Here is a 6,161-nt window from a genome sequence, read left to right as displayed (position 1 = left end):
TTTTAAGCTTTAACAAGATAACTTTATACTACAGTAATAAAGCTTGTGGGTATCATCACCACCCTAAATTTACTTTCTGTTTTGTAAGGTTTTTGGGTTACCAAATATTGTGTCAAGTGTTATGAATGTTTTATTGCTTTCAGTATTTCATGCATGCAATTAGATCAGATTATATGGTGAATGTTTAATTGGTGAATAAAAGTATAAGTTTTATTGGTTCCTGATTCACCCCCCTCTCTTAGTCACCCAGTCTGTACTACATTTCCAATAGATGCTACATGGATTTCTCAATTTGAGTTGGATTCAACTCAAGTTGTGACATCTCAATGATTGAGGAGAATCATTTCTTTCAACCTCGATTGTTTGATGCAAGAGCATCCTCTAGGTTGCATTGTAATCCTGCTCATTTTGTTCATTATGCGATCCATTGCCAAGTTCCAATGTTGGTCGAGCATTTCTCTATGTGTCGAGTTGTCTAGTATCGACTAAGTTTTTCTATGATTGGTTCTTAGTTTGTACCAACTTGTGTATTTAATTTGGATCATGAATCTAATGTAAGGATGTTATCTTGGGATGTGTGAAAACCATTTTAAGGCCAACCTTCTATTATGTAAGGATCTAGAATCTTTTATAAGTCATTTTGTCAAGTATAAATATGGCTGTTTAGGTTTAGGTTAGCAAAGAGTTAGAGAGTCTAGAGGGGGAGAGGGAAGTTTGGGAAGCAAGAAGTCCAAATTAAGGATCTACGAAAGTTCTAAGTTTGAGATTCTATAAATTAGTTGGTTGTAACTTGGAAGGCCTCATTGTCGAGCATGTATGTTGATAATTGGATGAATCAATAAAGTATTTGTTATTCCTTCTCTCCTTGGTATTTTTCTCTATGTTGATTGCTTCTATTGTGTCTACTCAGCAAGGTGATTAGATACTTAGGCGAGCCTTTGGCCCTAACCATTAACACCCTCCTTGTGTCAGAATGAAGGTGTAGTTGCTTGCAAGATCTACATGGTATCTCATTCTCCTTCACATGATTATGTGTTTTAATGTGCTTCGACTATTATATATTGAGCATTCACACTTGATGTTTTCTTATTTACTGAATAGGTACTAGGTACATTCACCCTAAGTTCAAGATTTGAGTGTGTAGGTATATGCTTGATAGTGGCACAAGGAGATAGTAACATTGATTGTTCATGTTGAGCCAATGTCATCCCTGTATTGGCAACATATTTGTATATTTGTTATTATTAACCCTCTAGTTATTGGTAAAACCAAGATTCGTGATGCATTATGTGATTAGACCCGTGAGCATTTCTATGCATTTGGGATTCCATAATTATCACAAAAAGTGTTATTTAAATGTTAATTGATTTGGGGTAAATTTTATTATTGATTTAATTTATTTTAATTACTAGCTAATTTGTTGTAGTTGAATTCCAATTACTTATAATTACTTGATTTATTTGGGAAAAAGGGGCCAATTAGATTAGTAAGTTATTTGATATTCTAGTTTATAAGTCACTTTTAATGAAAGAGTTTATATTGACAAAAGTGAGTTTTAATTCTCACTTCTCACTTATTTATTTCATGTTTTTGGAGAAAACCCTCCAAAACCCTCTTTGGCCATTTGTGAGATTTGTTTGTTGTCGAAGTTTGGCTTATCAGATTATTTGAAAGGATAGGCTCATTGGGTTTGTAGCGGGAATCCCATTTTCAGAGTATTTCATCACATTTAGTGTTGTATTCATTTCATGGTTGCAATCCCCAATTTGTAGCATTTTGTGCAATCCATTTTTATGCATTAATTTGACTCTGTTGGATGGGATTGAGAATTTTATAATTTATATGTTTTAATTTGTAAGTTTTAATGGAGTTATGCTACCATATTTTGCATGTGATCTTGTAGCTCAGATTTTATTTTTTCTTTGGATGTTTGACCTCATTTTAGAGGTGGGTTTTCGATTTCATTGAATTCCAAAATGTTGATTTTTGGGCATTTTTCTTGTCACCTCATTTTGTGTGCCACCTAGGTTTTGTGGGAATCTTGTGAATGTTTCAATTTTAAAAATGGATTGTCTTTGATGTTTCATTTCATGCCATGAATTTACTTTGTGAAAATTGGGATTCATGTCAAATTTGTACTCTGACAAGAGGCCTATTTGACGGAGTAATTGTACTTGGTTATTTTATTGCATCAACCCTTGTACCGGTTTATATTGATTATTTCATGGAGTTAGTTGTACCCACCCACAAGAACATGTGTGTGTATATGGTGGGATCTTGTGAGACTGAAACTCCCAAATTTAAGCCAGTTGAGTGATTATTCATTTTGGGGTTACCTTTGGAACTTGCATCGCCTACAATCACTCATTATGTGACAAGCATGGGTATGTAGGATAGACATGTGGAGTGGCTTCTCTCATGTACCCCAGCCTAGAAGTGGCCAACTACATAACATGAAGAGGTTATAAACAAGTGATAAGAGATAATACACATGGGATAATAAAACTTAATGATAGCATAAGAGAACAAATGTACAATCATCAAGTGTTCTAGAGGAGTAAACACAAGGGTGTGGTGTATGTATGGTGGATGGTCTCATGCATGAGTTGGATCAAGGGAACATTGTTCATATGGTCATTAAAGTTGGTTTAAGGACATAGTATGTAGTCTCCCAAGAGAGCATACCACCATAGATAACTTTTGTTATAACATGTCAAGTGATTACTATCCACAAGATGTAATGTCCCCATCTTTTTAGCATCTCAGTGGAGTTCTTAGCCTTTACATTCTCCTTAGGCTAAGTGGAGAAATAAGGAGAAATTGATTAAATTAATTTCTTATAAAGTCATTAAATAAATGATGCAGGAGCATCTTGCATGGGAAAATTATTGGAAAAAAAAAAAAAAAAATCTGGAGGAGAGAGAAAGTGACGAAAATTAAAGGAGAGATAATAAAAAAATAAAAAAGGAAAAAGGAGAAAAGAAAGGAAAAGAGTATTTCTATTTTCGAGGTGCATAGGTAGCATAATAAAACAAAAAAAATAAAAATAAATGGCTGTCATTCCATTTATCGAGGTGTGTGGGTAGAATTCTAGAAAGTTATGAATATTGTAGAAAGTTGTGGATAATGTAGAAGGTTGTGGAAGTTGTAGAAGGTTGTGGAGGAATTCTAGAAGCTTGTGGATAAGTCATGCATTGGGTGGTAAATGCCTATTTAAGCAATGCATATGAGCATTTCTAATCAAGCTCAAGGAGAAGCTTGAGGAGTAGAAGCTCGAGAAGAAGGTGAAAGCTCAAGGAGAAGCTTGAGAAGTAGAAGCTTGAGAAGGAGAAGCTCAAGGAGAATCTTGAGAAGTGGAAGCTCGAGGAGTAGAAGCTTGGGAAGTAGAAGCTCAAGGAGTAGCTTAGAAAAGTGAAAGCTTTGGAAGGAAAGCTTGGAAAGGTGAAAGTTGTGGAAGGTGAAGCTTGGAAAGCTTGGAAGGCTTCAAGGTGTGAAAGAGAAGAGGAAGTGAAGAGTGAGTTTTCCTGAGTCTATGGACAAAGCGCCGAATGTGAGGCAGTTTACAGTAGGATTATGGTGGAGTTGTGATTGTAGACAGAGCGTCGAATGTGAGGCAGTTTACACTTGGATCTTGGATAAAGTTAGAGAAGAGCTAGTGATTGCGGTTTAGAAACAAGGAGGTTACTTGGGAAGCATTTTATCTCATTGTCTTCATATTGTTGCATTCTTGGTTGTGAGTTGGTAAGGGTGGTGTGGCCCTTCGTCAGTGGTATCAGTGTGTACCTTCATCAGTGGTATTAGAGCATGAGTTCCTGAGTGTACAAGCAGATCGCCGAAGTGTGAGGTAGTTTGTACCAGGACCTTGGTTGGGTGAAATTTATCAGAGCAGGAGTTCTTGAGTGTACAAGTAGATCGCCGAAGTGTGAGGCAGTTTGTACCAGGACCTTGGTTGGGTGAAGTTTATCAGAGTGGGAGTTCCTGAGCATGTAGACAGATCGCTGAAGCTGAGGCAGTTTGCACTAGGACCTTGGGAGGACATGCAGATTGATCAATTGATGCGGAGATGGAAGACTAAACTTGTTGAGGCATGATTGTGGAGAGTTGGTGGATTGCAGATCCGTTGTCCTAGACTTGTGATGTGGTTCCTGATTGTTCGTGCGAGGTGGCAAGTTGCGATCTTACTTGCAAACAATTCAAGGTTGTCACAAGGAGCGTGGGAAGGATTTGTTGCAGAGGGTTTACGAAGATCTTGGGAGATGGCTCCAAGAGGATTGGACCCTAAGATGATCGCGAAAATCCATGATATAGTGGAGAGGAATTTTTCTATGATGTTTTCTCCGTTGGATGCTAGATTGGCTGATCAAGCTAAGAAGGTCAAGGTGGAAGAGGATGGTTTTGTTGATCAGATTGTGGAGTCTGATGCAGAACCTGCAGAGCAACTAGAGGTTGTTGCTAAAGATATTCCTAGCATTGTTGATGTTGGGACAGAGGTTGGTTTTCATGATCAAATGGTTGAGTCTGACATGGAGATTGTGGAGCACTTGGTCGTGGATGATCCAGTTGTTGTTGGTGGTGACTTGTATCTTGCAGAACATCTTGTTGTGAGTAATGAGGTTGCTGGTGTTGAGAGTTTGGCATGTGTTGATGGAGATCTACATGTGGCTATTGATGTGGGGTTTGTTGCTGTGGGTGTGAATTCACTAGTTGCTAATGTGAATGGGAGTTTGTTAATGAAGCATTATGTTCAGTTTGTTCTTGGGAATGAGCATGTTGATTGAATGTTTGAGATTTGGGTGTTTGATAGAGTAGTGCAGATGTGGAAGATTTGCATGGTGGTTTTCTTGTCCCTATTGAGGTGGAAACCTTTGGTGAAGATGAAGATGGTGGTAGATCTTTCTTTTTGGTGTTAAAGTGTGGGACACACTTTTCTATCTACCAGGGGAGTCTGATGCAGGAGCATCTTGCATGGGAAAAAAAAAAAATTGAAAAAAAAAAAAAATCTGGAGGAGAGAGAAAGTGACGAAAATTAAAGGAGAAATAATAAAAAAAGGAAAAAGGAAAAAGGAGAAAAGAAAGGAAAAGAGTATTTCTATTTTCGAGGTGCATAGGTAGCATAATAAAACAAAATTAAAAAAATAAATGGTTGTCATTCCATTTATCAAGGTGTGTGGGTAGAATTCTAGAAAGTTATGAATATTGTAGAAAGTTGTGGAAGTTGTAGAAGGTTGTGGAAGTTGTAGAAGGTTGTGGAGGAATTCTAGAAGCTTGTGGATAAGTCATGCATTGGGTGGTAAATGCCTATTTAAGCAATGCATATGAGCATTTCTAATCAAGCTCAAGGAGAAGCTTGAGGAGTAGAAGCTCGAGAAGAAGGTGAAAGCTCAAGGAGAAGCTTGAGAAGTGGAAGCTTGAGAAGAAGAAGCTCAAGAAGAAGCTTGAGAAGTGGAAGCTCGAGGAGTAGAAGCTTGGGAAGTAGAAGCTCAAGGAGTAGCTTGAAAAGGTGAAGCTTTGGAAGGAAAGCTTGGAAAGGTGAAAGTTGTGGAAGGTGAAGCTTGGAAAGCTTGGAAGGCTTCAAGGTGTGAAAGAGAAGAGGAAGTGAAGAGTGAGTTTTCCTGAGTCTGTGGACAGAGCGTCGAATGTGAGGCAGTTTATAGCAGGATTATGGTGGAGTTGTGAGTGTAGACAGAGTGCCGAATGTGAGGCAATTTACACTTGGATCTTGGATAAAGTTGGAGAAGAGCTAGTGATTGCAGTTTAGAAACAAGGAGGTTACTTGGGAAGCATTTTATCTCATTGTCTTCATATTGTTGCATTCTTGGTTGTGAGTTGGTAAGGGTGGTGTGGCCCTTCGTTAGTGGTATCAGTGCGTATCTTCGTCAATAAATTAAAATTAAAAGGTGATTTTATATTTAATTAATTTAATTTTCCAAAAGCACAATTAATTATTGTATTGCAAGGGAGAAGTTTCTAGAGAGTGCATTTTCTAGAAATAAAACTAATTATTGTATTGGGAAGGAGGAAGCTTCTAGAGAATGCAATTAAATAGTATTTTATTTCCTTCTAGAAGGGTGAAGGAAAAGAATAAATAGAGGTGAGAGATTCATTGTTTATCATTCGATTATTGTGAATTGCATTTGATATAAACTTGGGAGAAGAAACTA

This window comes from Cupressus sempervirens, chromosome 3 (genome assembly GCF_028749045.1).
Source record: "Cupressus sempervirens isolate cs-2001-9-10 chromosome 3, ASM2874904v1, whole genome shotgun sequence".
Classification (NCBI taxonomy): Eukaryota; Viridiplantae; Streptophyta; class Pinopsida; order Cupressales; family Cupressaceae; genus Cupressus; species Cupressus sempervirens.
This window is presented reverse-complemented; position numbering follows the sequence as displayed.